The sequence below is a fragment of the Grammomys surdaster genome, unplaced genomic scaffold (genome assembly GCF_004785775.1).
Source record: "Grammomys surdaster isolate TR1022 unplaced genomic scaffold, NIH_TR_1.0 238, whole genome shotgun sequence".
In the NCBI taxonomy this organism is placed as follows: Eukaryota; Metazoa; Chordata; class Mammalia; order Rodentia; family Muridae; genus Grammomys; species Grammomys surdaster.
Window position 1 is genome coordinate 195,982 of NW_021604683.1, and position 14,512 is coordinate 210,493.

General features: G+C 40.8%; 1 pseudogene; it reads right to left on the minus strand.

The window, feature by feature from the left end:
• LOC114626628 overlaps positions 1-7,535 on the minus strand; it is an 8,155-nt pseudogene extending 620 nt beyond the window's left edge.
• Positions 7,536-14,512: the final 6,977 nt, after the last annotated feature.

Sequence of the window (14,512 nt, forward strand, 5' to 3'; positions counted from 1 at the left end):
TTCATAGGGTTTCTCTCCTGTATGTATTCTTTTATGATATTTGAGACCACTGCTTCTTGCAAAGGCTTTACCACAGTGGTTACACTCATAAGGTTTCTCTCCTGTAAGTGTTCGCTTATGTATTCTGAGTTTACTCCTTCCCGCAAAGGCTTTACCACAGTGGTTACATTTACAGGGTTTCTCTCCATTATGAGTTCTTTCATGCCTTTGAGTATGACTCTGATATGCAAAAGCTTTAGCACATTGAGCAATCTCAGAGGGTTGCTCTCCTGTACAACTTCTTTCATGCCTGCAAAGAAATTGGCACAGGTGAAAGCTTTCTCATATTGATTATACTGATGAGTGTTTTTATTTGTATAAAATCATTTACAATTTGCTTAAATTGTAAAGGGTAATCTGATCTTACCATAATATCACTTTGTTAACATTCAAAGGTGTTCTCTTTCATTATAGGTTGGTTTACATCTTTAAAGATGCATGGAATGGGAAGACTATTGATTATATCGCTCACATTTATAACATACTTTTTCAATAATAGGTTATTAGCATATTTGAAGACAACAGGAAGAACTCAGAGCTTTTACACACTGATTGCAATCATAAATTTTGCTATTATGTGAATAATACTACATTTCGAATATAAACCAATGCTACCAGAAAAAAATTTCTAGTTCCCTAATTCTCATAAAGATTTTCACCAATTTGAGTTGGTAAATATCCTCAATAATATTGGGAAACTAAATATTTATAAACTTCCAGCACATTTAGAAATGTCTATTCAATGTGGGCAGTACTATATTTCTACTAATTGTTCTGGAAAAGAGAAAGTTATGTTGCTTCTTTCAATATCTCTATGCTCAAATGGCTTGCATCCATCATGACCTATGACATCCATATTAAGAAAAAGGAATAACAAATGAAAGATTTCCACATTACATTCACAGAGTTTGACATTTTCTCTCATATTGATGTGGTACAGGGATTAAAGTTTCTCCACAAAACCATCCTTAAATCTCATAAACTGCCCATCTCAATCAGTTTAGAAATGTTATTACAAGTATCTGGTTTAGAACAGATTTACCATGGATTATTTGCTTATTACAAGGTTTTAGACATATACTTACCACCTAATCAATTTGTTTCCCTTTAGCAATAGCTAAGTGGTATGAGAGTGACAGACTGGCAGTTCTAGAGCATGGCTATACTGAGCTAGATTCAAATAGTGACATACCTGTTAAGCCCTTGTTTCTGTGCTTTTTAAATTAAGGAACACCTTGCAAACACAAACTGGATGTCTGTCATCAATATACATAATTTTGTGAGATTTAATAATCACCTATAACTTGAAGCAGTGCATATTTTACTCTACTGCTTTTCTTTACAACTTGTAGCATATATTGAACTTTATTCATAGGCATTTTCTTATCAGCTTGCACATGAAAATTACCTTCCATGTCTTCTAGAACTTGAAAAATGTTCAACAATAGTATGGTCTTCCCAAATATAGCCTAAAATATAGTACCAGAGAAAGTATGTTACATTATTGAAAATTAGACAACGTTTAAGTTATCAACTTGAGTGAACTTTAGAATCATCTGTGATTTATTCACCTCATTCTCCCTCATTCTCAACTAAAATTACAAAACCAAATAACAACAACAACAAAACAGACGTGGTGCCTACATTTTAAAAGTTAAAAAAAAAAAATCACTGTATTACCTATAGCTGTGAGATTCCTATAGGTCTCCAGCATCACATCTTTGTAGAGACTCTTCTGAGAAGGATCCAGCAAAGCCCACTCTTCCTGAGTGAAGTTCACATGCACATCATCATAGGTCACTAATTCCTAAAAGATCAAATATATGTGTGCATAAGAAAGCATGATTCCAACAGTGTAAATGTGTACTTCAAAATGAATACTTACTGACTTTTTATTCAATAAGCAAACAGTCTTTCACAGTTAAAGAAAAACAAAAACAGAAGTAAATGTAGAGGCAGATAAATGACCTCTGGGAACCTGATGCCTCTGTATTAAGACATTGGGTATGGAACCATGTAGCATCCTGCCAGACCTTCCTCACTTTCTGTTACCTGAGACTCAATACCCAAGGGTGCTCTTAGGACTGCAGTTTCTTCTCATCTGTCCAGGATTCCTGTGGATACAAAAGACCATTTCCATCTTCCCTTCCCTTCTTACCCCATCTCTGTGTCTGAGCTCTGAACTATGGGCAGAAACCCCCTAGTCAACCACAGGCCATTCCTCCAGAAGACAAAGCAGTATGTCCAAAGATCCATCCCATTGTTACCCAAGACCAAATTCTCATTGTTGCCCAATGCTCTGAAAAACGATATTGTTGCAGAAACCTTCCTTTGCCCATTTCCATGTGATCAGTTTTCAAGTTCTCTTCAAATTAACTAAGGAAACTACACCAGAAAAAATGTAAAGTTGACCAACGTTACCTGTGCTTGTATACAAATAAAATAAAAACAGATTTCATGACTCCTACAAAAATAACTGAAGTGACCCCCCAAAATGTTGTATTTCTGACCTTTCAGTTACTACCTGTCTGTCTTCCAAACAGAGAGGCCTGATGGTATAGAGTTCTGTCAATAAAGGTAGGTGATCAGAAAGGTGGCCTATGGCTCTGCAGCTCTTCACGACCCCTAGTGATTTCAGGCAAAACTAGCTCCACTCAAGTCTAACAAAACACAATATTGAATAATGATTTAATATCTGCTTCCTGCCAAATGGATTATGTTATAAGATGTGAAATCTGTCCTATGTAGCTATCCAGCAGCAGATACACCTGAGAAACTTCTATATCTCAGAAGCTCCTTTTGTAACCAAGAATGAATTTCTGTGTATTATGCCATTATTACTGGAGGTAATAGAATGGCTAAAGGATTTTAGTTAATGTTTCTGAAGTATGATACCTATCACCTCTTTTCTACTTATTTTTAAATTATTTATAAAATTAGTTACAGAAAACTGAATATAGAAGGTTCACAAATTCTAGAAATCAAATCTCCACTTTTGCAATGTCGTCCTACTACACACCAAAAGCAATGCCTATATGTACATAGTGGATAATGACATTTAAGTTTCGCACGTTGCCACTCAAAGGGCTATAGACCCTCCCTGGAATCCACACTCAGGGTCAAAGGACAAGGGCCTCTGCTATTATCACTACATGGAGCAACAGAACCACACTCTGAAAGATAGTTCCTCTTAGTACCAGTAGATCTGACTCCAATACCTCAGTAGACTTGTTCCTCCTGTCCTGGTGATAGAGATGGCCACAATCACCAGGGCATGGCTTGTGGTCTTCTGCATAGCTTGTAACACATACATCTGAGGAAAATTCTGTAACAAACCTGCAAGCTACCTTCCACTAGTGCTCCTAATTGAGAGGCCTGTCAGAGTCCCTCATTAGCTAGGAAACTGAGCTGGGCCCCAGGACAGTAAGTAGCAGCTCCTCTACTTGAGGACCACAGAGCAAATGAGTCAGACAGCTGAAGTCATCCAAGCTCTGCAGTTCCACCCTAAATGCAGACATAGCGCTAATGTTGGAAATTTGCATTTATTAGAATGTTCTAGTCTCCCAGAGCACTTATTTCACTTGTTAAAGGTACAGGGTCTTTCTTTGCATATTCAATTATACATGAAATATCTAGTGCAGAAATCTCTGCTTCATACTGGGGAAGACCTGCAGCAAAACTGCAATCAAATTCATAGAGTAACAACAATTAAAAAGAAAAAGTCGCTATGAATTTTGAAGCTAGGAGCAGGTAATGTGAGAAAAATAAAACAAAAAAAAAAAAAAGAAGAAGAAGAAGTAATAAAAATTATAGGACAACACTGCTCCTAGGTATGGTGGAGTAGAAAATTTATTATATACAAAAGAGAGAACATCGGCAGACCCAGTTGTATCTGAGATAGTTTAGAGTAGATTTGACATTGAGCCTTGTGGAGAGGTAGGATGGAAGAATGAAGAGCCAGTCCAGGAGATCAGAATGAAAAAGGCCAGTCCACAATGGTTGGATTGCATAAGGAATGGCAGCTGGGAGACTGGAAGCCCTTCTCCTGGGGTAGAGGGTGAGGTATGCCCTCAATATTCTGTAACAGGAAGGGACTGTGGTCTGATGAGACAACCAGACAGCCAGGGTTGCTTTGATTTGTTAAATAGGCCCCACAGCTCCTTGTCCCAGAGTTTCAGACTTCACACCAGGGAGAAAGCAGAAGGAAGAAATGAGGATTATACTCTCAAAATTTATTTTTAAGAGTTAAAACATACTTGATCCAATATTTTTGAGAAACTACACGTATGTACTAGAGAGCACCAAGTAGTACTCACATCTTTTCTCTTACACTCTGTATTTTCAAACAGGAATATTAACAAATCACCAGAGGATCAGATTTTCTTTTGTTTGAACTAGTAAAATACAGAAAGCTGATTTCTAGATGTAAGTTCTGTTCCTCGTTTAGATTCCTCATTATCCTGATCTGAGAAATCAAGATGGCCAGGATGGGATTTAACTCACTATTTAAAATTGATTACTTGAGTACTCATCGTTAAAGCCAACTACTGCAAAAGCAAAAATGCCTCATCTTGCTTCTTCCTCCTCCATTTTTGTGTTGTAATTATACCAGCTTCATCTTTGGTCAGTGAACTCAATTCTTACACAGGTCTCTCTTTATTTGTAATCCCCTCACCCCTAATCTGGGGAAGTTCGAAAACACTCATTCCCTGGTGTTTTTGTCTCACTGATCAACCAGAAACCAGATTGAAAAGAGTTGTAGGACAGTTTTCCAAGCACTGGGCAGCAGAGGCAGGTTCAGGTGTTCAAAGGAAGTCCTAACCACATGGCATAGGAAAGCCTGAGCTACAGGAGACGTTTCTCTGAACAGACAGATAGGAAATCACTTTAGAAAAAGGAATGACATTCTTAATTTCTGGGAAACATTGGATAATAGAAACAAGTAAGAGATCAGAGCACCTATGAATAAAGAAAATGAAATTTGACAATAACAAAAATTCACTTTTTTAGCAGACAAATATAAATGAAAAAACATATTGGTGTAATGACTTTAAAAAAGAGCAGACCCTTTCTGGTAGAGGAGATGGCATTAATAAGACGGTGTTTGTCCTTCCCCTATGTGCAGTGTTAACTGCTGAGATCTGTAACGTGACACACAGCTACATCTAATGGCATGTGTTTTCCATTCCTGAACCAACATAAATATGTCAGCTAGGATTGCTTGTATCTATAGAATACCAGTCCTACTAACAAAATTCATTATCCACTGGCTCAAGCTAAGCTGCCCAAATTAAACACTCACAAATCTAGTTTAATTTAATCATAGGTAATATTAAATATACACTTTGAAATTATAAGATTATTCAGCTTACCTGAATCAGGTCCTAATCCAGAATACTGACACTTGCAGCTGACTGTCATAACTTTAGTCTGTGATCTAGCTATTGCCTGCCCTGTTTCACCTGACAGTGAATAAAATAAACCATTCCTCCTGTTCTCATCTGAAAATGGAAAAAATGGACAGTTCATTATATGATTCAAATGAGCAAATTTAAAATGTTGTTGTGCTGCATTCTTTTAATTCAAGAATTTATGAATTTTCATCAATCAAAAACAAGGTCATTGCCCTGGGGAGCAACAGACAGAGAACAAAGTTACCTGAGTCAACAGAGCTTGTCTTTGAAACATCTCTATAAAAGGAAGAAGATGCTCTCCCAGAATTAATAAATCATTCCAGAAAGAAATCACTCCATATATAACATTAAAACATTAGTTAGGAAAAATCTCATTAATGACAGCATGGATTCAGCTCCGACTAATGCTCAAAGATAAGCAACCAAAAACAGATTTTGGATATTAACATCCGTAAGTTTGTTTCCAGTTCAGGCCCCAGGTTATTTTGAACAACTTAAATATAAACTAGAGATTGCAAGTCCTAATTAAGACAGCTAGGAGATTTACACAGCAATGACCCCCAGAATCATTTATCAAATGCATCAGAACCCTGAAGTAAAAAGCCATTTTTCAGTGTTGGGTTCCTGAGTTGGTGGTCCCAGAAGATGAGAAAGGTAGCAAAAGTAGAAGGTAGAATGTACAACAGCTGTAGTGGGGAGAACTTACACTAGCTCTGTCTATGTGAAGTAAGCCTCTTAATAGTAGCATCTTATATACTACCTACAGGGGATAAACGGAACGAAATGAAGACTTCTATGAAGGCAGCAGTAACTATCATACACTGGGTCAAATTCAGGAGAAGTGTAATAAAACAATGCTGCACAAGCGAATCCATGACTGACAAAGCCCATAGTTGACTTAGGACTGATAACCATGTCACCCTATGCTGGAAAGAGTTGGAATCTCAGGATTTTAAGCTTCTCCTCCCCAAACGACCTGGCCACAAAGCTTTACTGCCTCTGCCAGCCCTAACCCTGGCTTAGGAGAAAGAGCACTGTTTTCTATTCAATACACCAGGGGGTAAAGCTCCTAAAGCTTAAGGCTCCAGGCTGTTAAGGGGCTAGAATTTAGGAAGGAGATATGCAATTCTCCATACATTAGGATCAAGCCTTATTTGATTGGACCAGCCCACAACACACAGTGTTGTCCTTTTCAAAGAGATGTCACCAGGTATAGTCCTGCCCTTATGACAAAACTATGCTTTCCCCAAGAAAACTGGATCTTTATGGCACACCAGGCCTTAATGTTGGCTGTGACCCTGTAATGTCACATCAAGCAGCTTGTTAGGGGACTGTTCTTTGATATCAGCATGAGCCTAATGGCTGACTGTAAATCAGATTTGTCCCCTTTGTTAAGGTTTGGAGACAAATGTCTGGACAATCCTGGTAAGCAAACAAGTATACTACAATACTGATTTTTAACAGGACTGCAGTTTTAGCATACTACATACTTGTCAGGTGTTTTACAGGCACTGCTTCCTCAGATAAATTCTTAGTGTCACTTAATGTTTTCTAAATGTTGGTAATTCCTTATATCATCAATTCTACACTTGTACATCACAGCTGAATACTGGAGTGATACCCAACACACGAGATTTCCTTTTACAGCCTTCACAACACCAACTCCAAGTGGAACTTAAACCTACAAGTTCATTGCTAAGAGCAGAACTTAGAGAAAATAATAGAGAAACCAGGGCTCTGAGGTTTGGCATCAGGCCAAGTACATTTCTACACACAAGCCACTGCTGCAATGGTTTTGTGCAGATGTTCCCATAATAAAGTTATTCAGAGGCCACAGCCGGGTACAAAGGACCTCACAGGAGGCTGCATGTGTCCGGCTGCTGTTTACCATCCAGTCACTGGGAAGACCCACTACACATTTCTACTTTGCTAAGCAACTTCCGCCTCCTGTTCATAGGAGATGGCCTTGCACTTACCATGTCTGGAGTTCTGAGCTTGCCGAGCTCCCCTCACAACACCCAGCAGACACACTCAGAATGTTTCACCCAGAAACACTCATGCTGGCTGAGTTACGGGAAAAAAGTCGCGGGCTTGCTACCCGGAAGTGCCGCCTCCTTTTCTGACTTGCGGGCCATGTGGAGGTTCTGATTGGCTAGTAAGACTTGAGTGACATAATCACCAATCTTAGGGTTAGAGTGTCTTAAAGAGACACAGCACAGTGGTTCCAGCTTTGGCCAATAATTTAACAGCTCTGCAGATTTGAAGTTCAGAAGCACAAGTGCCTCTCCTCCGATAACTTATTTGTCCTCCCATCCAGCTCCTGGGAGAAAGTAAGATTTCACATCCTTGCTTCTCAACTGCCTGCTTCTACCCTTATGGGCAGTGACACTGTGTTCATTGCTTTGCAAATGTGGGGCTTTCCTGAACTCCCATCACAACACTCAGGAGGTACTTCCTCCTCATCCTGCTGCATTCACAATGGATGGCTCTCACAGTCAATAAGTCAGATACAATGGAGTTACTAATCTCTCCCACAAGTGGACAGGTGTCCCGAATATTATTAAAAATTAAGAACGATTATAGGAAACTTTTTTTCCCCCTTCAGGCTGGGTTCAGGTAAACTTCAAGTATTTTTCACCTGATATGTATGACACAAGCCTCAGGCCAAAGAGGGAAATAAGTGACAGACACCTTGGAGCACTGTTCTTAATCAGCTGAAAGTCCTCAGTGAGTCTTTAAAATGAAAATAGCAATAACAAGAAATGCGCAGCTATATTATGTATAATAAGGTTTCTCCAGATGAACAGAGCTGATAGATTCAATCTCTATTATGTAGGAAATGCATTTATTAGATGGCTCACAGTCTGCAGTTCAACTAGGCTAACAATGGCTGTCTACAAATGGAAAGAATCCAATAGTGGTTCAGTCCATGTGGCTGGATGTCTGAGCTGGTTTTCAATATATACCTTAATTTTGTAAGATTTGTGCTATTGCCAGAAAATACAACAAATAAACAATGAAAACAACAACAACCACCACAACAAAAGGTTGCTAACCAGAGGTAGGGAATAAGACAAAAGGAAAGAGCTACCATCTTCAATGTCCTTTATATATGTAGGCAGTCACCACGAAGAGTGGCCTAGGTGAAAGATGGATTTTATCACCCCAAATAACCCAAATTAAAAATACTTTCCCCAGTTCGAAAACTTTAATTATGAAAAATCCTGCACAGTACCCAACTCTTTGAGTTTTATTTAATTCCTGATGTGCTCCATTTGAGTACCAAGAATAGCTAGCACAACAGACAACACAGAACAGCTGGGAAAGATTTTTTTCCTGTATCTGGTAAGGAGAGCATAGGAGCCATTTCCAAAGCAATGCCTTTCTTCAAGAAAGAGAGCTTTGAGATTTTACGTAGGTATTCTAGATACATTTACACATAGGTTTGCCTACTCCTATGAGTGTTAACTTAATTTTTTTTCTGAACATGATCAAATGTAAAAGCTGAGTTATTTAAGGGCATTCTTACCTCAAAGTCATACAGAAATATATGTAAATAATAGAAATGGTGGACAGAAATGCATCTGGAAAGTTCATCTTGTATTACAAGATCTTAGCTGAAAATTAAGGGTCAGCTGAAAGCTCATATTTTGAACTCCAGACAAGAGAGAGGTAACAATATGGGCATGGTCAGAAGATATTAAAGCCTGAAAATGCACCCTTGTGTCACACCTCTTCCAAAAAGGCCACACCTGTGCTACTTCCCAAATAATTCCACAAACTAGGAAATAAGTATTTGAACATATGAGTCTATTGGAGCCATATTCATTTAACTACTTCATGTTTCCTCACAAGTGAAAACAACTTTGTATCTGATTTCACTGTAGCATATCCTTAAGAGAGACTCTTATGTTTTTAACCTACAATGTTAAAGGTGAAACAAGCCTTACCAGAAAAAAAATCACAGTATTGTAAAGAATCATCAGACCAAACAAGGACAAAATTCAATGGGAATACTGTAAAAACTTATAGCTTGTTGTTCAGCAATTTGAGATTATGATGAAATTGCCTTAACCACAAGGTCTTATGTATTCCCACTCTTCCTACTGTCACCTGAAGCACACACAGCTTCATTTCCAGAAACTCCACTTGTTAGCATTCTCTCTAAAGTCCACCTCCACAGTTACCTGGCAGCAGCCAGGTATGCTCCTCCCCACAGTTACTTAGCAACAGGCAGGTAGGCCTGCCCACTATATAAGGGGCTGCCTCTTCTCTCTCTTTCTCTGTTGACCTGCCTTCAGGTTGCCTTCTCCCCTCCCCCTTCTCTTCCCCCTCTCTCCATGTGGTCATGGCCGGCCTCTACTCCTCTACCTCTCTGCTCTCACTTCTCTCTCTCTCTCTCTCTCTCTCTCTCTCTCTCTCTCTCTCAGTAAACCTCTTTTTGTGGAACCGTCTGGTCTCCTGTGGTCTGTTTTAAGCTGCACGTGAAAAACCTTTCACCACTGTCTTCCTGCAGCTTTTCTCAAAGCTGGTCTTTGTACCTCAAGTCTGTTATGTCTAGTATTCTCTTTTATTTTATTGAAAGTGGGTGAGAGGGCTACAGGGATCACTCAGTTGTCAAGAGCACTGTTCAATCCCTTTTCATTTCCTACCACTCCAATGGCAGTTCACTAGCCACACTTCTATCAGATAGTTGGGTATAAGCTGGTACCTGGCATTGACTTGGATGGTTACATAAATGAGACATTTTCTGTTGAAAGACCCCCATGAGAGGAGACCCTCACTCATGTCTCAGGAGATTAGGGCAATCCAGAAACTCGCAAGAGAGCGAACTTGCTGGAACCCGCAAAAGTCTTAATTTCGGGATATCAGCAGGCTGAGGTCGAGACTCAGAAGAGAAGTGTTGACCCTGGGGCCAGAGGGAGAAGGGTATTTAAAGGAGGAAACCACAAACCAGGCAGGTGAGAGGGAGTCATAAAAACAACAGCAGACAGTATCATAAAAACAGTGGAAGGTCCCCAGCCCCTTCGATGATGTGGGAAACACACTCTGTGTACTTACTTTTTTTTCAAGAATTTAACCTTGAGCTGGGCGGTGGTGGCACACGCCTTTAATTCTAGCACTTGGGAGGCAGAGGCAGGCGGATGTCTGAGTTCGAGGCCAGCCTGGTCTACAGAGTGTTTTCCAGGACAGCCAGGGCTACACAGAGAAACCCTGTCTTGAAACCACCCTCCCCCCAAAAAAGAATTTAATCTTGTTTAATTGTCTATCATGTGGCCAGCCAGTCCTTGGAACCCAGAGCCCAGAGCCTAAGGAATAGATGACCTGCATTCTTGGTTCTGCCCTTTTGTGGTCCTCTAAGTTCCTGGAACATAGCTGGCATGGTTTCAGCCTCTATATGCTAAGGGACTCAAAAAAAGGTTTATTCTTTTCAGAGATCATCAGACAGCTCTCTCTCTCTCTCTCTCTCTCTCTCTCTCTCTGTGTGTGTGTTTCTCCTTCTCTCTCTGTCGTACCTTCTCTCTCTCCTCTCTGTTCTGTTGAAGATAAATCACAATTAGTTCTTTGATACTATTCTAAAAAGTTCTCTGAATAGCTCATCTCCTGCTGGGTTTTAATCCAGCCTTTTATTTTACATGTCAATCCAAGTTTCCTTTTGATTTTCTTAAGAACCACCAGCAGCCCATTATCCAGGTGCTTAATTCTTAGGAGGCAGCCCCGCACAAATTTCCTTTTAACCTTGCAAAGCATTAGGAGAACTGCCAGACTTTGTTAAGCACTGATGCTAAACTAGCTGGGTGGGGTCTAGTCCTTTTTTTTTTTCTTTTTTTTTTTTTTTTTTTGGTTTTTCGAGACAGGGTTTCTCTGTATAGTCCGGGCTGTCCTGGAGCTCACTCTGTAGACCAGGCTGGCCTCGAACTCAGAAATTCGCCTGCCTCTGCCTCCCAAGTGCTGGGATTAAAGGCGTGCGCCACCACCGCCCGGCCCGGGGTCTAGTCCTGAAATTACCATTTCTACCACACCTAGGTTTAACCTTGCTCTGTGCCAGTCTGACGCAGAACTCAGGAATCTGTCTGTTTTTGTAAACATAAACAAAAAATACATTAAATGAGTGGAAACTCCTGTGATTACCACTCAGTAAATCTCTTTATCTCTTTCCTTAGTAGCTTTCTGAGAAGTTGGCTACAACACGTGTGCTTTTATTCCTTTAGATTTGTGAAGCCCTTCATAATTCAAATTGCATCATTATTTTTGAGGATTAAATATTTTTGCATTTATGATTTTATAGGTATTTTCTACAACTTTAAAAGGCAGTCCTGAAGGTTCCAGCATTTCCCATTTTGCTCAAACATTAGCCACACCTTTGCCTCCTGGACTTTTGATCAATGCAGCATCATTAAGGTTAACAGGGAGGATATGCCTTAAAGGAATATGTACATTATTATACAAACAAGCCCTATGCCCATGGCAGTCATTGTTGTCACTTTTGTGGCCCACATGGACTGGCTCCCAGGAGCAGGAACCATGCCATCTCCCTTCCTAGAAGGCCAGTAAGGATCTGGTACTTTGTCCCACAAGGGAACATCAAGAGCCAACTCCCCCCCCCCCTTTTTTTGCTTACTATCTTCTGATAGTAACTGACAAGATCTGATGGAAAGAATGAAAGGTATATTCTAGCAGTGTATATGTCCATTATGTATATATCTGATGGAAAGAATGAAAGGTATATTCTAGCAGTGTATATATCCAATCAGTGAAATACTCAATTATGATAAAAAGGATTTGGAGACACTATTAGGAATCTAGCTTGATAATTTGTTCTGAGGTCAAGAATCAGAGATCAAATAGAAACATGAAATGGCTATAAAAAAGAATAAGCACAGCTATCCATTTCTCAAAGGAGGTTCCATATCTAATAGGTTGCAGAACTGTAAAAGAGCACTGTCAGCTAAGGATACATGATCCTTGAAAAACATGAACTCTGGAGGATTGAGAGGCCAAATCTATTCCATTTTGGGACAGGCCTCCATCTTAAAGGGAAAAAAAAAAGCAGAGAACTTGACCTACAGCAGAACTAAAGCTGTACCCACATATCAGAAAGGACTTCACAGTTTGTTCTTGGCCAGAATTAATCCCTATCTACTTCCTAGCAACAGTTAATAAAAGATTAATCTGATTTTTTTCAAATGTACTTTCAGACTGTTTATGATTTGATACCATCTTGCTTTAAACCAACTACCTGTTGGCTCATGTTCTATTGGATGCTACCAGAGTGGACACCCCCTCCCTCAATCCTCTGACTTGCTCCTATTTTCCTTTAAATGCTTGTCCTGCTGAGGGTTCCTTCAGGGCTGCTCTGCCTACCCTTCCTGTCCTGCTGTGTCAGGCTTGGGTTGGAGGAGAGCCCAGGCCAGAGGTTTTAAGAAAGAGAACATAATGATCAGAGACACATCCTTGGTTGTCTTTTGGGCTTCACAAAAGCTTCCTGGCACAACAGGATAGTTCAGATTCAAAATAATAAAAGTTAATTCTGTAGGCAAATGTCAGTAACCATGACATAGCAAAACAGATTAGAATACTTCACATGATGCATTTATTAAACAACAGTGTCATTGTGGCTTTTTTTTTTTACAATAATAGAACAAAGGAAGTTATGAATTGAAGTGCGGGGAGCCAAACCCAGGAAACTACCTGCTATTCTGGCAAAACTAGTCCCAAGTCCCAGGAACTTAAAAAAATTTCTGGCATTTCTGGGAGCTGGTTATGACAAAGGAATGGTTCAGGGAAATAAGCATATGACAGTGGGATGATCTGGGCAATAAGTATTCAAGAGTGGGATAGCCCTAAGTAATGACCCTCCCCAAACTTCCCAGTTTGCTGTGTCTTTATAACGTGCACACGAAATTAAAGTTTCAGAGCTTGATCAGAACTCCAGACTTGCTGTCATTTCTTGTTCCTCTTGTCCCTTCATTCTTTAGCCCCCTTCCCTAAGGTCTCGTCGAATACCCACAGGCCGGGGCAGTTGGCACCCGATGTGTGCCCTTTAGGTTGGGGTCCGATCAAAGGTTGCTTGCACAGGGATGTCCTGCAAGCCTAGAATCCACATTTCTCTGGAGAGAAGAGAGAAGATTCGCATTGTGATCACCACAGAGTCACTCACCTGTGAGATTGATCTGGTGAAGGTTAAAAAAAAAAGCAACGCAATCATTGGGACAAGCATTGAGAAAACATGATTTGCTCTAATAGGGTCTCAAGGAGTCCCTCAAGGCATGAGGAGTAAGGGTTAAGAAAAAAGGATTTAAAAAAAAATTTCATTGGTGATGTTTCCCCAAGAGGAGACTGTTAGTAATCTGTTAAACTCCACCTCCACAGTCACCTGACAATAGCCAGGTATGCTCCTCCCCAGAGTTACCTGGCAACAGGCAGGTAGCCCTGCCCACTATAATAGGGGCTGCCTGCCCCCTCCTCACTCTCTTGCTTCTTGACCCGCGCCTGCAGGTTACCGTCTCCCCTCCCCCCTTCCCCCCTCTCCACATGGTCATGGCTGGCCTCTACTCTCTACTCCTCTCTCTCTCCTCTCACTCTTCCTCTCTCTTAATAATCTTTTCCTCATGGAATCGTCTGGTCTGCTGTGATCTGTCCAAGCTGCCCGTGACAACCTTTTATTGGTGCTGAAACTCAGCCTACGAAGACTTCGGGGACCATAGCTGCTGTGACCGGACAGACACAATGCCACCGCCGCCATTGCTCCACCACGCAGACTTCATCTGCTGCTACCCGCCATCACCAAGCGCTTAAATTAACATTCGCTACTACAACTCCCGTCCCGCGATGCTGCTGCAAGGCTCGGCAAACTTCCACCACGTGAGCTGAGTCGCAGCGGCTGCCCGTGTGGTACTCCACCACGTGAGCTGAGTCGCAGCGGCTGCCCGCGTGGTACTCTGCCACATGGGCTGAGTCGCAGCGGCTGCCTGTGTGGTACTCTGCCATGTGAGCTGAGTCGCAGCGGCTGCCCGCGTGGTACTCTGCCACGTGAGCTGAGTCGCAGCGGCTGCCCG